Source organism: Triticum urartu, chromosome 1 (genome assembly GCF_003073215.2).
Source record: "Triticum urartu cultivar G1812 chromosome 1, Tu2.1, whole genome shotgun sequence".
In the NCBI taxonomy this organism is placed as follows: domain Eukaryota; kingdom Viridiplantae; phylum Streptophyta; class Magnoliopsida; order Poales; family Poaceae; genus Triticum; species Triticum urartu.
Genome location: NC_053022.1, coordinates 564,677,156 through 564,683,744, shown reverse-complemented (window position 1 = coordinate 564,683,744; position 6,589 = coordinate 564,677,156). Strand labels below are relative to the sequence as shown.

Here is a 6,589-nt window from a genome sequence, read left to right as displayed (position 1 = left end):
GTCCTACAATATTGCTTTACTAAATGCCGGTTAACTTTGACTACCAATTAATATATGTTTATATAGGCAAATTAACTTTCATATTTTATAGACACTTCCCAAGCAAACCAATTAACATTACCTCCTCTAGCCCTAGAAAAGACATTCATCTGATGTATTGTGCTAACAAAACCTATAGGTTTAGGCAAATTCATTTCTTCATATATCTAAGAAAATTCATAACATTCCATTTTAGAAATAGACGGGCGCAGCAACGCGCGCCAACAATGATCTAGTATGAAAAGAAGCTCTGGAGTCCAGAACCTACGAGGATGTACCTGACTGTGTAGAGGGTGGTTGCTCAGTGCGGGAAGTATCAGACATAAGCTGCAGTACCCGTCGAAGGAGAACCTGAAGCGGCAAGCAGACGCTTAAGTCATAGAATATCCTGCTCAGTCAAGGCGGTGGCCGAAGATGTCGAAGTAGAAGAAGAAGTCCTTAAAGCTGATGATTGCGCCTTACGCAGGTGTTTCTTCTTCTGGAAGCACTGAGACTCAACATGACCATCCATATTGCAGTAGCCGTAGTGAGGACGGGACCGACCCTAGCCGCCTGTAGGAATGGGCAAGAGCGGAGGATCACTGGAGCGGGATGGGGTCGGTGCAGAAGGCGACATAACAGGAACTCGAGCAACGAGCATACAGGGAACCTCAAGTAGACCAGCACCACGTAGGCGAGTCTCCTCAGCACGAATCTCAGAAAGTGCCTCCATGAGGGAGATACGACCACGAGCAAACAACTGAGCACGCCGGGGCTCAAAATCCTTACGGAGCCGAGATAAGAACTCGTAGACACGATGAAACTCCAAATCAGCCCACACAGCCTGGCAAAACTGACAAGTATGACAACCAGCAGTGCAGAGAGAATCAAACTGGCGCCAGATAGCAGAACTCTGTGCATAGAAATCGTCAACACTGGAGTCACCCTGCTGAAGAGCATGTTCCTGCTGGACCACAGACATATATAGAGCATCACCAGAGGGCTAATAGCGCTGACGGAGACGGGTCCACATCTCAGATACGGTAGGAAGACCCAAAAACTCAGAGGCAAACTGAGGCAGAACACTAGCAGTGAGAACACCTACTGCACGGGCATCCTCATCAAGCCACTGAGTGTAAGCAGAAAGAGCCTCATGATAAGTCTGAAGAGCCTCCTCATAAGTCGAAACCTGCTCATCATAAGCATGGACGACAACGTTATCTGCAAGCTTAGCTGCATCCTTCGCAGCTTGATCAGCATCAGCAGCAAGAACCGGTGGCGTCGGCGGAGTAGGGGCCACAGGTGCAACCGGACAAGACGGACAACGAACCTCGCCCGAAAGAACGCCCCAAAGACGAATGCCACGCATATGAATGCGCATGAAGCCAACAAACTCGATGTAGTTAGTGTCATCAAAGATCGCTGGCGAGGAACAACAACATAACCCGAGGACAGAGATATCGTGCCTGATTTTTTTTCAAAGCAAACCAGCCGCAGATAGAAGCAACAACAGCTGTACTAGATAGCCAACAAAGTCAACGAGACAGCAAACAATCGGCTGGAGGAGAGCCTTGAGATGGCAACTCGTCCGCTGCCTCGTATCCGGCTGGAGAACAATAGATCGAGCCCAGCTGGACGGGACGTCGGCAAAGCTGAGCAGAGCAGCCAGTGAATCAGCAGATCGGGCGGGCGGCTAACTAGAACCGGCGAGCGGCGGAGATCGGCGGCGGAATCCGGCAAGGGCGCCGGAGATCGGTGGCTGGCGGCGAGATCCGGCGAGGGCGGCGGCTGGGATTCGGCGAGGATGCGAGGGCGGCGGAGATCGGCGACTGAGGGACAACTCGATCGGGGGCAGAGGAGAACAGCCCGGTCCTGTCGATCCAGCGTCGGGCGGGCGGGACCAGGGAACACGTCGTCCTGGCGGTGACCTGCAAGGGGAGAGGAGCAGGGCAGCAGGCACAGAGAGCTAGCGGCGGCCACAGACGATGGTAATGGCGCGAGGTGGATCAACTGCACGAGTTGCACCGTGCAAAAAATTGACCTAACTCTAATACCATATTAGGAAATATACAACTTATATTTTCAAAAGGCCATAGGCCAGTATATATACATGTACAGATGTGAAATATATGCAGAAAACATCTTATACAATAAAGTAAACATGAAAGGTTACATGGCTATATATATAATACTCTAACACATATAACTACAGTGATGGATGGATGCTTATCAAACCCATTTCGCAAAAAAAAGAGGATGCTTATCAAACCCGCATATTTTTGTCACAAGCAATTTTTTTCCTAAGCAACATTACTACATCCCCAATAATAGCCAAGGTATTCGACGCCATGCACTGTGGGTGGGCCATGTTGCAGCGTTCTCACTTGCTGAAGGAAGGGGTGCAACTGGTGTTCTTATTAATAGAACTTGGTACTAGAAAGAGAAATATCATATGCAAATATATTATCTTAGACAACTTTATGGTTGTGAACTATCAATGAAATTTAAGAAAGTATTTTTGCCTAGAAATGGAAGAGACAACCTAATGATCGCATTGTTATGCATATTTTATTTTAGTTGTTATGGATTCTCCAACATGCATGATTTATTTCAGCCTTTGCTAGCCTTAATTCCCGTACTAAGTATGAATTCTGCTTGTGCATTCAAAAACCTTGAACCCAGTCTCCTCCACAAGTGTCCACTATACCTACATGTGGGTCAAGAAAGATATTCCAAGTAAGTTGACATAAAAATACTTGTCTCAACGTGGGAAGGTTTGAAAATAAAAAGATAAAAGAGGAAAAGGAAAAGCAAAGGGAGAAGAAAAGTAAGAGAAGAACCGAAGCCACTACACCTTCCCACGTCACGACAAGTGGCGCATTGTCGCAGAGTTTTCACTTTTTTTGTAGATCCGTTTATTCAAAATGTTTTATCTCTTAAATCATGTGTCCAAATCTTGAACTGTTTTCACCGTTGGATTCCTCGCGTCGAGATCTTCAAAACTACATCCCATGTTGGTAGGTTTTGATGAACGTATTTTTAACCAAAAAACCGAATTGGGAACATGTTTTTTCCCTTTCGAAAGAGGCACAACATGCATCTCGCAGAAGCAAACACATGCCTTTCACGGAAAGAAAAAAAATGCATTTTTTCGTTTCCAAGAGGCACGGCCGTGCCTCTCATAGAAGGAAAAAAACACACTTTTAGCGCATTTTTTTGGTCCAAAAGCTAAAAAAGACCTGTGGAAAACCAAAAAACCGAAGAAAAAAACATCTAAAAAGTCGAAAACGCGTGAGGGAAAATAAAAAATATTTGAACGGAGCGCCCAGAGCTGATAGCGCCAAGTGGCGCGCTCTTTGCCCTTCCCAGGTGACCCTTGTAGGGGCTCCCGAAGTAGTATTCCTTCATTAGTTTTTCATGAAAAGAACGACCAAAAGGGAAAAATACAGAGAAAAAGGAAGTAATAACTTAAAAATAAAACAGACAAAAGCAAAATAGGCCGGTCCATTACTTGGGAGCGCGTTGTATAAAGGATAGGCCCATCAGTCCGTCAATATAGCCCAAACTCCAAACCCTAGTGTGAAATTAAGCCTAGGACAAGTGCACAGCAAAATAGATCAGCCGCCGCTACCTTATCGATCGCTCCTCTCCGGCGTCGGCGCGTGTCTTCCACCGGGCTGGGTCACCGGAACGAACACCGCGCGGTGTCGCCGCCAACCCGCGCCGCCCGTACATCGAGCACCACCACCACGGACCACAGCTAGCATAGCACGAGCACAGGCAAGTGTAAGTCGTCTGATTTCCGCATAACTCAATCTAGGCCTCGTCGATTTGATTTCGTTGTTGGAGTGCATAGACGGCATGGTTAGTAAATTTAAAAGCCATGCATGCACTTTTTTTTTCTCTAAACCGAAGGGTAAGCAATTGATTGGATCATAAAAAATACCGATGATCCCTAAAACATTGGATCTGCATCTTAGGCTGGTCATAGTAGGGAGTAACATATACTAGTATCATGCATATGATACTAGTGTATGATACTACATCCATAGTGTATAGTATCATAAAGTAGTATCATAGGCGGTCTCATTTATTGCCATGCATGACACATAGTAGCATAACATTTATTATGTTACGGTATTTACCTATGTTACTATGACTCTCTCTCTCTCTTCTTTAATTATCTGCCACGTAAGCATGTTTGCAAGTCCCAATTAGGCTGGTTGTAATGGGGAGTATCATATACTAGTATCATGCATATGATACTAGTGTATGATACTACCTCACTAATGCATAGTATCATATATTAGTATCATGTAGTACTCTATTTATTGCCATGCATGACACAAAGTAGCATAGCATTTAATATGATACGGTATCATGATATGATACTACACCCTCTCTTTCTTTATTTAATGCTATGACACATCATCAAATTTACCTAGTTGCATGCATGATACTAGCTATGATACTACCATTACGACCAGCCTTATATGATAGTACTGTTGTTACCCCCACTATGGCCAGCCTTACACCCACAGGTAATATGCACTTAGTAATGTAGCTGCTATTTATTTCATTATGTTTTAGAAGTTTTTGCTGAACTATCTGCATAATTAATGATACTACTATAACTCATGAACACCACCGGAAGTATCCTAATTTCTTGTTTTCTCGTGTTTTCTGACGTGTATGACGTGTTATTTACCGGAACTGTTTTTTATGTGTTCTTGTAAATACTAATGTAGTCCATTTTTGTGTCCACTTGGAACTCGTCCGCCTTCTTCACCGGTACTATTTGTACTCTGTTGCCGCTTCCGGTAAACGATTCAAAAACTAAAAGTTAGGCTACTTCTGACAAATTCTGGTCCATTTTCACCCTAGCTAGAGATAGATTGTTCATGGGAAATCACTATGTTTTCCAACGCACACACAACGAAACTATATGCAAGCAGAGGTAGATTGCTAAGATCTGATGGAAATACACTTCCCTTAGTACAACTGCATGTTTTGAACCATTTTAATTCTGCAAATAATTAAACAACATCTCAGTTTTGCTGACAACTGCTTCATTCGAAATAAAAGTGATCGTTTGATTGAGTTCCAACGTAACTTATTGGCTACCATGACCAAAGAATGAATTCTTTTTATGCTGACCTTGTCAAATTTTCCTTTCAGTAATCTGCCATAAAAGATGGATTCTAAGAAGGTGATTACTGCTGCTAATCATCTAACAAATGATCTAGTGGTGGAAATCCTCTCTCGGGTGCCGTTCAAGACTTTTTGCCGCATTAAATGTGTATGCAAGGCATGGCTCGCCTTCCCTTCTGATCCTCACTACAACCGGAAGCTGCCAAAAATTCCCACCGGTGTTTTGTGCAAAGGCCATAACGGGTCTTCTATCCAAGTTGTTAACATGTCCCCAGACGACAAGAAAATTGATGGAACTCTTAGATTCATACCACATCACGAGCAATTACAAGTTGTGGATTGTTCCAATGGCCTAGTCCTTTGCCGCTACAAGAGCTTCTATACTTTTGGAAATACTTGTCGCTTCATTGTGTGCAACCCAGCAACACAAGAGTGGAGAGCTCTTCCTGTTTCTAACACTAACAATCACCCATATGTCTCAAATTACTCCCGTTGTACAACTTTTCTCACCTTTGATCCGTCGTGGTCGCCACAGTTCTACGTCTTCAACTTTCTGCAGAATGCCAAAGGTCGGCCAATGGGTATAAGGAAACTTGAAGTGTTCTCTTCTGAACTTTTCACCTGGCTAGTGGATGATGCATGGAGCTCGGATCATAGGCTACGGTTTAAGAACCCACACAGTTTTGTAGGTGGTGTGTTGCATGTGCAGACCAACAAAACAAAGGAGATTCTTGTGGTTCAAGGCCTGGAGGCAATGAGTTCTGGCGTGGTGCCTTGTCATTACATTATCCAGCCTCCAGAATACTGTTTGGGTGGTTGCTTTGGCCAATCTTTGGGGGTCTTGCAGTGGGCATGTCCAGAGGAGAGTGGCCACGTAATTAAAATTTTCCATCTTGATGCTTATCGCCCTTGCAAGTGGTCTCTTAAGCATCGTCTTCGCATACGGGATGCATTTGAAAGGGACGACTTTGTTCCCATTGAAGAGTACCTACAGTGGTTATGTGATTTTGAGATTGTTGCTCTTGACTTTGAAAGGGGTGTTATCTTCCTCTTCGAGAAGTACGAAAAAAAGCTTTTGTGGTATAACATCAACACTGGGAAGCTTAATGAGATCAAAGATGATCGGTTCACCCATGGATGTGAGTACTATTCTTATGTGGCATGCTACTCAAAGCTTCCAGCCTGAGGCAGTTATTTGATGAACTGAGTAACATCACATTATGTGCATTACTTGTTTGCTGCACCTTTTTTTGTCATTTGTTGTGGCTACATGCCTCTGTCTCTCCTCTGTCAGACATAGCCAAGAAACTTGTTAAGTAATTATTCAATTTTTCTATGGAATGTTAATTAATATTCATGTTCCTTCTGTGAATCACATGCGCAAGTATGCAGTATGATTTTGTTTTCCACCGCAAAAAAA

General features: G+C 43.8%; 1 pseudogene; it reads left to right on the top strand.

Moving 5' to 3' along the window:
• The first annotated feature begins 5,212 nt into the window (after window positions 1–5,212).
• Window positions 5,213–6,355, top strand: LOC125533177 (annotated as a pseudogene).
• Window positions 6,356–6,589: the final 234 nt, after the last annotated feature.